Raw genomic sequence first — 14,442 nt, forward strand, 5'->3', positions numbered from 1 at the left:
CGTGTTTAACACGTGTATTAGACGTGTATCAGACGTGTTTAAGACGTGATACAGACGTGTTACAGACGTGTTTCAGACGTGTTTCAGACGTGTTACAGACGTATTTAAGACTTGTTTCAGACGTGTTTCAGACGTGTATCAGACGTGTATCAGACGTGTATCAGATGTGTATCACACGTGTATCACACGTGTAACACAAGTGTATCAGACGTGTTTCAGACGTGTATCAGACGTGTTTCAGACGTGTATCAGACGTGTTTCAGACATGTATCAGACGTGTTTCAGATGTGTTTCAGACGTGTTTCAGACGTGTATCAGACGTGTTTCAGACGTGTATCAGACCTGTATCAGACGTGTATCACACGTGTTTCAGGCGTGTTTCAGACGTGTTTCAGACGTGTATCAGACGTGTTTCAGGCGTGTTTCAGACGTGTTTCAGGCGTGTTTCAGGCGTGTTTCAGACGTGTATCAAACGTGTTACAGACGTGTTTAAGACGTGTTTCAGACGTGTTTCAGACGTGTATCAAACGTGTTACAGACGTGTTTAAGACGTGTTACATACGTGTTTCAGACGTGTGTCAGACGTGTTTCGGACGTGTATCAGACGTGTATCACACGTGTATCAGACGTGTATCAGACGTGTATCACATGTGTATCAGACGTGTATCAGACGTGTTTCAGACGTGTTTCAGACGTGTATCAGACATGTATCACACGTGTTTCGGACGTGTATCAGACATGTATCACACGTGTATCAGACGTGTATCACATGTGTATCAGACGTGTATCAGACGTGTTACAGACGTGTTTCAGACGTGTATCAGACGTGTTTCAGACGTGTATCAGACGTGTTTCAGACGTGTTTCAGACGTGTTTCAGACGTGTATCAGACGTGTTTCAGACGTGTATCAGACGTGTATCAGACGTGTTTCAGACGTGTTTCAGACGTGTATCAGACATGTATCACACGTGTATCAGATGTGTATCACACGTGTATTAGACGTGTATCAGACGTGTTTAAGACGTGATACAGACGTGTTACAGACGTGTTTCAGACGTGTTTCAGACGTGTTACAGACGTGTTTAAGACTTGTTTCAGACGTGTTTCAGACGTGTATCAGACGTGTATCACAAGTGTATCACAAGTGTATCACAAGTGTATCAGACGTGTTTCAGACGTATATCAGACGTGTATCAGACGTGTATCAGACGTGTATCAGACGTGTATCAGACGTGTATCAGACTTGTATCAGACGTGTTTCAGACGTGTTTCAGACGTGTATCAGACGTGTATCACACGTGTATCACACGTGCATTACAAGTGTATCAGACGTGTTTCAGACGTGTATCAGACGTGTATCAGACGTGTATCAGACGTGTTTCAGACGTGTTTCAGACGTGTATCAGACGTGTATCACACGTGTATCACAAGTGTATCAGACGTGTTTCAGATGTGTATCAGACGTGTATCAGACGTGTATCAGACGTGTTTCAGACGTGTATCAGACGTGTTTCAGACGTGTATCGGATGTGTTTCGGACGTGTATCAGACGTGTTTCAGACGTGTATCAGACGTGTATCAGACGTGTATCAGACGTGTATCAGACGTGTTTCAGACGTGTATCAGACGTGTTTCAGGCGTGTTTCAGACGTGTTTCAGGCGTGTTTCAGGCGTGTTTCAGTCGTGTATCAGACGTGTATCAGACATGTATCAGACGTGTATCAGACGTGTTTCAGACGTGTTTCAGACGTGTATCAGACGTGTATCACACGTGTATCACACGTGTATCACACGTGCATTACAAGTGTATCAGACGTGTATCAGACGTGTTTCAGACGTGTATCAGACGTGTTTCAGGCGTGTTTCAGACGTGTTTCAGGCGTGTTTCAGGCGTGTTTCAGACGTGTAACAGACGTGTTTCAGACGTGTATCACACGTGTATCAGACGTGTTTCAGACGTGTTTCAGACGTGTATCAGACGTGTATCACACGTGTATCACAAGTGTATCAGACGTGTTTCAGACGTGTATCAGACGTGTATCAGACGTGTATCAGACGTGTTTCAGACGTGTATCAGACGTGTTTCAGACGTGTATCAGATGTGTTTCGGACGTGTATCAGACGTGTTTCAGACGTGTTTCAGACGTGTTTCAGACGTATATCAGACGTGTATCAGACGTTTATCAGACGTGTATCAGACGTGTTTCAGACGTGTAACAGAGGTGTTTCAGGCGTGTTTCAGACGTGTTTCAGGCGTGTTTCACACGTGTATTAGACGTGTATCAGACGTGTTTAAGATGTGATACAGACGTGTTACAGACGTGTTTCAGACGTGTTTCAGACGTGTTACAGACGTGTTTAAGACTTGTTTCAGACGTGTTTCAGAGGTGTATCAGACGTGTATCAGACGTGTTACAGACGTGTATCAGAAGTGTATCAGACGTGTATCAGACGTGTTTCAGACGTGTATCAGACGTGTTTCAGACGTGTATCACACGTGTATCAGACGTGTGTCACACGTGTATCAGACGTGTTTCAGACGTGTATCAGACGTGTTTCAGGCGTGTTTCAGGCGTGTTTCAGACGTGTTTCAGGCGTGTTTCAGACGTGTATCAGACGTGTTACAGACATGTTTAAGACTTGTTTCAGACGTGTTTCAGACGTGTATCAGACGTGTATCACACGTGTATCAGACGTGTATCAGATGGTTTCAGACGTGTTTCAGACGTGTATCAGACGTGTTTCAGACGTGTATCAGACGTGTTTCGGACGTGTATCAGACGTGTATCACACGTGTATCAGACGTGTATCAGATGGTTTCAGACGTGTTTCAGACGTGTATCAGACAAGTATCAGACGTGTATCACACCTGTATTAGACGTGTATCAGACGTGTTTCAGACGTGTTACAGACGTGTTTAAGACTTGTTTCAGACGTGTTTCAGACGTGTATCAGACGTGTATCACACGTGTATCACAAGTGTTTCAGACGTGTTTCAGACGTGTATCAGACGTGTATCACACGTGTATCACACGTGCATTACAAGTGTATCAGACGTGTTTCAGACTTGTATCACACGTGTATCAGACGTGTTTCAGACGTGTATCACACGTGTATCAGACGTGTTTCAGACGTGTTTCAGACGTGTATCAGACGTGTATCACAAGTGTATCACACGTGTTTCAGACGTGTATCACACGTGTTTCAGACGTGTTTCAGACGTGTATCAGACGTGTATCACAAGTGTATCAGACGTGTTTCAGACGTGTTTCAGACGTGTATCAGACGTGTTTCAGACGTGTATCAGACGTGTATCACACGTGTATCAGACGTGTTTCAGACGTGTATCACACGTGTATCAGACGTGTTTCAGACGTGTTTCAGACGTGTATCAGACGTGTATCACAAGTGTATCAGACGTGTTTCAGACGTGTATCAGACGTGTTTCAGACGTGTATCAGACGTGTTTCGGAAGTGTATCAGACGTGTTTCAGACGTGTATCAGACGTGTATCACAAGTGTATCAGACGTGTTTCAGACGTGTTACTGACGTGTTTCAGACGTGTTTCAGACGTGTATCAGACGTGTATCAGACGTGTATCAGACGTGTTTCAGGCGTGTTTCAGACGTGTTTCAGGCGTGTTTCAGGCGTGTTTAAGACTTGTTTCAAACGTGTATCAGACGTGTATCAGACGTGTTTCAGACGTGCATCAGACGTGTTTCAGGCGTGTTTCAGACGTGTATCAGACATGTTTCAGACTTGTTTCAGACGTGTTTCAGACGTGTATCAGACGTTTATCAGACGTGTATCAGACGTGTTTCAGACGTGTATCAGACGTGTTTCAGGCGTGTTTCAGACGTGTTTCAGACGTGTTACAGACGTGTATCATACGTGTATCACACGTGTATCAGACGTGTTTCAGACGTGTATCAAACGTGTATCAGACGTGTTTCAGACGTGTTTCAGACGTGTTTCAGACGTGTCTCAGACGTGTTTCAGACGTGTTTCAGACGTGTATTAGAAGTGTTTCAGACGTGTATCAGACGTGTATCACAAGTGTATCAGACGTGTTTCAGACGTGTTTCAGACGTGTATCAGACGTGTTTCAGACGTGTATCAGACGTGTATCAGACGTGTTTCAGACGTGTTTCAGACGTGTTTCAGAGGTGTATCAGACGTGTTTCAGACGTGTATCAGACGTGTTTCAGATATGTATCAGACGTGTATCAGACGTGTATCAGACGTGTTACAGACGTGTATCAGACGTGTTTCAGACGTGTATCAGACGTGTTTCAGACGTGTTACAGACGTGTTTCAGACGTGTATCAGACGTGTTTAAGACGTGTATCAGACGTGTTTCAGATGTGTTTCAGACGTGTTTCAGACGTGTATCAGACGTGTTTCAGACGTGTATCACACGTGTATCAAACGTGTTTCAGACGTGTATCAGACGTGTTTCAGGCGTGTTTCAGACGTGTTTCAGGCGTGTTTCAGGCGTGTTTCACACGTGTATTAGACGTGTATCAGACGTATTTAAGACGTGATACAGACGTGTTTCAGACGTGTTTCAGACGTGTTACAGACGTGTTTAAGACTTGTTTCAGACGTGTTTTAGACGTGTATCATACGTGTATCACACGTGTATCACAAGTGTATCAGACGTGTTTCAGACATGTATCAGACGTGTTTCAGATGTGTTTCAGACGTGTTTCAGACGTGTATCAGACGTGTTTCAGGCGTGTTTCAGACTTGTTTCAGGCGTGTTTCAGGCGTGTTTCAGACGTGTTTAAGACTTGTTTCAGACGTGTTTCAGACGTGTATCAGACGTGTATCAGACGTGTATCACACGTGTATCAGACGTGTATCAGAAGTGTTACAGACGTGTTACGGACGTGTTTCAGACGTGTTACAGACGTGTATCACACCTGTATCAGACATGTTTCAGACGTGTGTCACACGTGTATTAGACGTGTATCAGACGTGTTTAAGACGTGATACAGACGTGTTACAGACGTGTTTCAGACGTGTTTCAGACGTGTTACAGACGTGTTTAAGACTTGTTTCAGACGTGTTTCAGACGTGTATCACACGTGTATCACAAGTGTTTCAGACGTGTTTCAGACGTGTATCACACGTGTATCACAAGTGTTTCAGACGTGTTTCAGACGTGTATCACACGTGCATTACAAGTGTTTCAGACGTGTATCAGACGTGTATCACAAGTGTATCAGACGTGTTTCCGACGTGTATCAGACGTGTATCACACGTGTATCAGACGTGTATCAGACGTGTTTCAGACGTGTTTCAGACGTGTATCAGACGTGTATCACACGTGTATCACAAATGTATCAGACGTGTTTCAGACGTGTATCAGACGTGTATCAGACGTGTTTCAGACGTGTATCAGACGTGTATCAGACGTGTTTCAGACGTGTATCAGACGTGTTTCAGGCGTGTTTCAGGCTTGTTTCAGGCGTGTTTCACACGTGTATTAGACGTGTATCAGACGTGTATCAGACGTGTTTCAGACGTGTATCAGACGTGTATCACACGTGTATCAGACGTGTATCAGACGTGTTTCAGACGTGTATCAGACGTTTATCACAAGTGTATCAGACGTGTTTCAGACGTGTATCAGACGTGTATCACACGTGTATCAGACGTGTATCAGACGTGTTTCAGACGTGTATCACACGTGTATCAGACGTGTTTCAGACGTGTATCAGACGTGTATCACACCTGTATCACAAGTGTATCAGACGTGTTTCAGACGTGTATCAGACGTGTATCAGACGTGTTTCAGACGTGTATCAGACGTGTTTCAGACGTGTATCAGACGTGTATCAGACGTGTATCACACGTGTATCACATGTGTATCAGACGTGTATCAGAAGTGTTACAGACGTGTTACAGACGTGTTTCAGACGTGTATCGGACGTGTTTCGGACGTGTATCAGACGTGTATCACACGTGTATCAGACGTGTATCAGACGTGTTTCAGACGTGTTTCAGACGTGTATCAGACGTGTTACAGACGTGTATCACACCTATATCAGACATGTATCAGACGTGTGTCATACGTGTATTAGACGTGTATCAGACGTGTTTAAGACGTGATACAGACGTGTTATAGACGTGTTTCAGACGTGTTTCAGACGTGTTACAGACGTGTTTAAGACCTGTTTCAGACGTGTATCAGACGTGTATCACAAGTGTATCACAAGTTTTTCAGACGTGTTTCAGACGTGTATCACACGTGTATCACACGTGTATCAGACGTGTATCAGACGTGTTTCAGACGTGTTTCAGACGTGTTTCAGACGTGTATCAGACGTGTATCAGACGTGTATCACACGTGTATCACAAGTGTTTCAGACGTGTTTCAGACGTGTTTCAGACGTGTATCAGACGTGTATCACACGTGTATCACAAATGTATCAGACGTGTTTCAGACGTGTATCAGACGTGTATCAGACGTGTTTCAGACGTGTATCAGACGTGTATCAGACGTGTATCAGACGTGTTTCGGACGTGTATCAGACGTGTTTCAGACGTGTATCAGACGTGTATCAGACGTGTATCAGACGTGTATCAGACGTGTTTCAGACGTGTATCAGACGTGTATCAGACGTGTTTCAGACGTGTATCAGACGTGTATCACAAGTGTATCAGACGTGTTTCAGACGTGTATCAGACGTGTATCAGACGTGTTTCAGACGTGTATCAGACGTGTTTCGGACGTGTATCAGACGTGTTTCAGACGTGTATCAGACGTGTATCAGACGTGTATCACAAGTGTATCAGACGTGTTTCAGACGTGTATCAGACGTGTATCAGACGTGTATCAGACGTGTTTCAGACGTGTATCAGACGTGTTTCAGGCGTGTTTCAGACGTGTTTCAGGCTTGTTTCAGGCGTGTTTCACATGTGTATTAGACGTGTATCAGACGTGTATCAGACGTGTATCAGACGTGTTTCAGACGTGTATCAGATGTGTTTCAGGCGTGTTTCAGGCTTGTTTCAGGCGTGTTTCACATGTGTATTAGACGTGTATCAGACGTGTATCAGACGTGTATCAGACGTGTATCAGACGTGTTTCAGACGTGTATCAGACGTGTATCAGACGTGTTTCAGACGTGTATCAGACGTGTTTCAGGCGTGTTTCAGGCTTGTTTCAGGCGTGTTTCACACGTGTATTAGACGTGTATCAGACGTGTATCAGACGTGTTTCAGACGTGTATCAGACGTGTATCACACGTGTATCAGACGTGTATCAGACGTGTTTCAGACGTGTATCAGACGTTTATCACAAGTGTATCAGACGTGTTTCAGACGTGTATCAGACGTGTATCACACGTGTATCAGACGTGTATCAGACGTGTTTCAGACGTGTATCACACGTGTATCAGACGTGTTTCAGACGTGTTTCAGACGTGTATCAGACGTGTATCACACCTGTATCACAAGTGTATCAGACGTGTTTCAGACGTGTATCAGACGTGTATCAGACGTGTTTCAGACGTGTATCAGACGTGTTTCAGACGTGTATCAGACGTGTATCAGACGTGTATCAGACGTGTATCACACGTGTATCAGACGTGTATCAGAAGTGTTACAGACGTGTTACAGACGTGTTTCAGACGTGTATCGGACGTGTTTCGGACGTGTATCAGACGTGTATCACACGTGTATCAGACGTGTATCAGACGTGTTTCAGACGTGTTTCAGACGTGTATCAGACGTGTTACAGACGTGTATCACACCTATATCAGACATGTATCAGACGTGTGTCATACGTGTATTAGACGTGTATCAGACGTGTTTAAGACGTGATACAGACGTGTTATAGACGTGTTTCAGACGTGTTTCAGACGTGTTACAGACGTGTTTAAGACTTGTTTCAGACGTGTATCAGACGTGTATCACAAGTGTATCACAAGTTTTTCAGACGTGTTTCAGACGTGTATCAGACGTGTATCAGACGTGTATCAGACGTGTTTCAGGCGTGTATCACACGTGTATCACAAGTGTTTCAGACGTGTTTCAGACGTGTTTCAGACGTGTTTCAGACGTGTTTCAGACGTGTATCAGACGTGTATCAGACGTGTATCAGACGTGTTTCAGGCGTGTATCACACGTGTATCACAAGTGTTTCAGACGTGTTTCAGACGTGTTTCAGACGTGTATCACACGTGTATCACAAATGTATCAGACGTGTTTCAGACGTGTATCAGACGTGTATCAGACGTGTTTCAGACGTGTATCAGACGTGTATCAGACGTGTATCAGACGTGTTTCGGACGTGTATCAGACGTGTTTCAGACGTGTATCAGACGTGTATCAGACGTGTTTCAGACGTGTATCAGACGTGTTTCAGACGTGTATCAGACGTGTATCAGACGTGTTTCAGACGTGTATCAGACGTGTTTCAGGCGTGTATCACACGTGTATCACAAGTGTTTCAGACGTGTTTCAGACGTGTTTCAGACGTGTATCACACGTGTATCACAAATGTATCAGACGTGTTTCAGACGTGTATCAGACGTGTATCAGACGTGTTTCAGACGTGTATCAGACGTGTATCAGACGTGTATCAGACGTGTTTCGGACGTGTATCAGACGTGTTTCAGACGTGTATCAGACGTGTATCAGACGTGTTTCAGACGTGTATCAGACGTGTTTCAGACGTGTATCAGACGTGTATCAGACGTGTTTCAGACGTGTATCAGACGTGTATCACAAGTGTATCAGACGTGTTTCAGACGTGTATCAGACGTGTTTCAGACGTGTATCAGACGTGTTTCGGACGTGTATCAGACGTGTTTCAGACGTGTATCAGACGTGTATCAGACGTGTATCACAAGTGTATCAGACGTGTTTCAGACGTGTATCAGACGTGTATCAGACGTGTATCAGACGTGTTTCAGACGTGTATCAGACGTGTTTCAGGCGTGTTTCAGACGTGTTTCAGGCTTGTTTCAGGCGTGTTTCACATGTGTATTAGACGTGTATCAGACGTGTATCAGACGTGTATCAGACGTGTTTCAGACGTGTATCAGATGTGTTTCAGGCGTGTTTCAGGCTTGTTTCAGGCGTGTTTCACATGTGTATTAGACGTGTATCAGACGTGTATCAGAGGTGTATCAGACGTGTTTCAGACGTGTTTCAGACGTGTTTCAGACGTGTATCAGACGTGTATCACACGTGTATCACAAGTGTATCAGACGTGTTTCAGACGTGTATCAGACGAGTATCACACGTGTATCACAAGTGTTTCAGACGTGTATCAGACGTGTATCAGACGTGTATCAGACGTGTTTCGGACGTGTATCAGACGTGTTTCAGACGTGTATCAGACGTGTATCAGACGTGTATCAGACGTGTATCAGACGTGTTTCAGACGTGTATCAGACGTGTATCAGACGTGTTTCAGACGTGTATCAGACGTGTATCACAAGTGTATCAGACGTGTTTCAGACGTGTATCAGACGTGTATCAGACGTGTTTCAGACGTGTATCAGACGTGTTTCGGACGTGTATCAGACGTGTTTCAGACGTGTATCAGACGTGTATCAGACGTGTATCACAAGTGTATCAGACGTGTTTCAGACGTGTATCAGACGTGTATCAGACGTGTATCAGACGTGTTTCAGACGTGTATCAGACGTGTTTCAGGCGTGTTTCAGACGTGTTTCAGGCTTGTTTCAGGCGTGTTTCACATGTGTATTAGACGTGTATCAGACGTGTATCAGACGTGTATCAGACGTGTTTCAGACGTGTATCAGATGTGTTTCAGGCGTGTTTCAGGCTTGTTTCAGGCGTGTTTCACATGTGTATTAGACGTGTATCAGACGTGTATCAGACGTGTATCAGACGTGTATCAGACGTGTTTCAGACGTGTATCAGACGTGTATCAGACGTGTTTCAGACGTGTATCAGACGTGTATCAGACGTTTATCACAAGTGTATCAGACGTGTTTCAGACGTGTATCAGACGTGTATCACACGTGTATCAGACGTGTATCAGACGTGTTTCAGACGTGTATCAGACGTGTATCACACGTGTATCAGACGTGTATCAGACGTGTTTCAGACGTGTATCAGACGTGTATCAGACGTTTATCACAAGTGTATCAGACGTGTTTCAGACGTGTATCAGACGTGTATCACACGTGTATCAGACGTGTATCAGACGTGTATCACACGTGTATCAGATGTGTTTCAGGCGTGTTTCAGGCTTGTTTCAGGCGTGTTTCACACGTGTATTAGACGTGTATCAGACGTGTATCAGACGTGTCTCAGACGTGTATCAGACGTGTATCACACGTGTATCAGACGTGTATCAGACGTGTTTCAGACGTGTATCAGACGTTTATCACAAGTGTATCAGACGTGTTTCAGACGTGTATCAGACGTGTATCACACGTGTATCAGACGTGTATCAGACGTGTTTCAGACGTGTATCACACGTGTATCAGACGTGTTTCAGACGTGTTTCAGACGTGTATCAGACGTGTATCACACCTGTATCACAAGTGTATCAGACGTGTTTCAGACGTGTATCAGACGTGTATCAGACGTGTTTCAGACGTGTATCAGACGTGTTTCAGACGTGGATCAGACGTGTATCAGACGTGTATCAGACGTGTATCACACGTGTATCAGACGTGTATCAGAAGTGTTACAGACGTGTTACAGACGTGTTTCAGACGTGTATCGGACGTGTTTCGGACGTGTATCAGACGTGTATCACACGTGTATCAGACGTGTATCAGACGTGTTTCAGACGTGTTTCAGACGTGTATCAGACGTGTTACAGACGTGTATCACACCTATATCAGACATGTATCAGACGTGTGTCATACGTGTATTAGACGTGTATCAGACGTGTTTAAGACGTGATACAGACGTGTTATAGACGTGTTTCAGACGTGTTTCAGACGTGTTACAGACGTGTTTAAGACTTGTTTCAGACGTGTATCAGACGTGTATCACAAGTGTATCACAAGTTTTTCAGACGTGTTTCAGACGTGTATCACACGTGTATCACACGTGTATCAGACGTGTATCAGACGTGTTTCAGACGTGTTTCAGACGTGTTTCAGACGTGTATCAGACGTGTATCAGACGTGTATCAGACGTGTTTCAGGCGTGTATCACACGTGTATCACAAGTGTTTCAGACGTGTTTCAGACGTGTTTCAGACGTGTATCAGACGTGTATCACACGTGTATCACAAATGTATCAGACGTGTTTCAGACGTGTATCAGACGTGTATCAGACGTGTTTCAGACGTGTATCAGACGTGTATCAGACGTGTTTCGGACGTGTATCAGACGTGTTTCAGACGTGTATCAGACGTGTATCAGACGTGTATCAGACGTGTATCAGACGTGTTTCAGACGTGTATCAGACGTGTATCAGACGTGTTTCAGACGTGTATCAGACGTGTATCACAAGTGTATCAGACGTGTTTCAGACGTGTATCAGACGTGTTTCAGACGTGTATCAGACGTGTTTCGGACGTGTATAAGACGTGTTTCAGACGTGTATCAGACGTGTATCAGACGTGTATCACAAGTGTATCAGACGTGTTTCAGACGTGTATCAGACGTGTATCAGACGTGTATCAGACGTGTTTCAGACGTGTATCAGACGTGTTTCAGGCGTGTTTCAGACGTGTTTCAGGCTTGTTTCAGGCGTGTTTCACATGTGTATTAGACGTGTATCAGACGTGTATCAGACGTGTATCAGACGTGTTTCAGACATGTATCAGATGTGTTTCAGGCGTGTTTCAGGCTTGTTTCAGGCGTGTTTCACATGTGTATTAGACGTGTATCAGACGTGTATCAGAGGTGTATCAGACGTGTTTCAGACGTGTTTCAGACGTGTTTCAGACGTGTATCAGACGTGTATCACACGTGTATCACAAGTGTATCAGACGTGTTTCAGACGTGTATCAGACGAGTATCACACGTGTATCACAAGTGTATCAGACGTGTATCAGACGTGTATCACACGTGTATCACAAGTGTATCAGACGTGTATCAGACGTGTTTCAGACATGTATCAGACGTGTATCACATGTGTATCAGACGTGTATCAGACGTGTTTCAGACGTGTATCACACGTGTATCAGACGTGTTTCAGACGTGTTTCAGACGTGTATCACACGTGTATCAGACGTGTTTCAGACGTGTTTCAGACGTGTATCAGACGTGTATCACACGTGTATCAGACGTGTATCACATGTGTATCAGACGTGTATCAGACGTGTTTCAGACGTGTATCAGACGTGTATCACACGTGTATCACAAGTGTATCAGACGTGTATCACAAGTGTATCAGACGTGTTTCAGACATGTATCAGACGTGTATCACATGTGTATCAGAAGTGTATCAGACGTGTTTCATACGTGTATCAGACGTGTATCAGACGTGTTTCAGACGATTTTCAGACGTGTTTCAGACGTGTATCACACGTGTATCAGACGTGTTTCAGACGTGTTTCAGACGTGTTTCAGACGTGTATCAGACGTGTATCACACGTGTATCAGACGTGTATCAGACGTGTTTCAGACGTGTATCAGACGTGTTTCAGACGTGTATCAGACGTGTATCAGACGTGTATCACACATGTATCACAAGTGTATCAGACGTGTTTCAGACGTGTATCAGACGTGTATCAGACGTGTATCAGACGTGTTTCAGACGTGTATCAGACGTGTATCACAAGTGTATCAGACGTGTTTCAGACGTGTATCAGACGTGTATCACACGTGTATCAGACGTGTATCAGACGTGTTTCAGACGTGTATCACACGTGTATCAGACGTGTTTCAGACGTGTTTCAGACGTGTATCAGACGTGTTTCAGACGTGTTACAGACGTGTTTCAGACGTGTATCAGACGTGTTTCAGACGTGTATCAGACGTGTTTCAGGCGTGTTTCGGACGTGTTTCAGGCGTGTTTCAGGCGTGTTTAAGACTTGTTTCAAACGTGTATCAGACGTGTATCAGACGTGTATCAGACGTGTTTCAGACGTGCATCAGACGTGTTTCAGACGTGCATCAGACGTGTTTCAGACGTGTATCAGACATGTTTCGGACGTGTATCAGACGTGTTTCAGACGTGTATCAGACGTTTATCAGACGTGTATCAGACGTGTATCAGACGTGTTTCAGACGTGTATCAGACGTGTATCAGACGTGTATCACAAGTGTATCAGACGTGTTTCAGACGTGTATCAGACGTGTATCAGACGTGTATCAGACGCGTTTCAGACGTGTATCAGACGTGTTTCAGGCGTGTTTCAGGCTTGTTTCAGGCGTGTTTCACACGTGTATTAGACGTGTATCAGGCATGTTTCAGACGTGTATCAGACATGTTTCGGACGTGTATCAGACGTGTTTCAGACGTGTATCAGACGTTTATCAGACGTGTATCAGACGTGTATCAGACGTGTTTCAGACGTGTATCAGACGTGTATCAGACGTGTATCACAAGTGTATCAGACGTGTTTCAGACGTGTATCAGACGTGTATCAGACGTGTATCAGACGTGTTTCAGACGTGTATCAGACGTGTTTCAGACGTGTATCAGACGTTTATCACAAGTGTATCAGACGTGTTTCAGACGTGTATCAGACGTGTATCAAAAGTGTATCAGACGTGTTTCAGACGTGTATCAGACGTGTTTCAGACGTGTATCAGACGTGTTTCAGACGTGTATCAGACGTGTTTCAGACGTGTATCAGACGTGTTTCAGACGTGTATCAGACGTGTATCACACGTGTATCAGACGTGTTTCAGACGTGTTACAGACGTGTTTAAGACTTGTTTCAGACGTGTTTCAGACGTGTTTCACACGTGTATTAGACGTGTATTGGACGTGTATCAGACGTGTATCAGACGTGTTTCAGACGTGTATCAGACGAGTATCACACGTGTATCACAAGTGTATCAGACGTGTATCAGACGTGTATCACACGTGTATCACAAGTGTATCAGACGTGTATCAGACGTGTTTCAGACGTGTATCACACGTGTATCAGATGTGTTTCAGACGTGTTTCAGACGTGTATCACACGTGTATCAGACGTGTTTCAGACGTGTTTCAGACGTGTATCAGACGTGTATCACACGTGTATCAGACGTGTATCACATGTGTATCAGACGTGTTTCAGACGTGTATCAGACGTGTTTCAGACGTGTATCAGACGTGTATCACACGTGTATCACAAGTGTATCAGACGTGTATCACAAGTGTATCAGACGTGTTTCAGACATGTATCAGACGTGTATCACATGTGTATCAGACGTGTATCAGACGTGTTTCATACGTGTATCAGACGTGTATCAGACGTGTTTCAGACGTGTTTCAGACGTGTTTCAGACGTGTATCACACGTGTATCAGACGTGTTTCAGACGTGTATCAGAC

The sequence above is a fragment of the Eucyclogobius newberryi genome, unplaced genomic scaffold (assembly GCF_026437365.1).
Source record: "Eucyclogobius newberryi isolate DKJ021-1_F unplaced genomic scaffold, fEucNew1.0.hap1 SCAF_11, whole genome shotgun sequence".
Taxonomy (NCBI): Eukaryota; Metazoa; Chordata; class Actinopteri; order Gobiiformes; family Gobiidae; genus Eucyclogobius; species Eucyclogobius newberryi.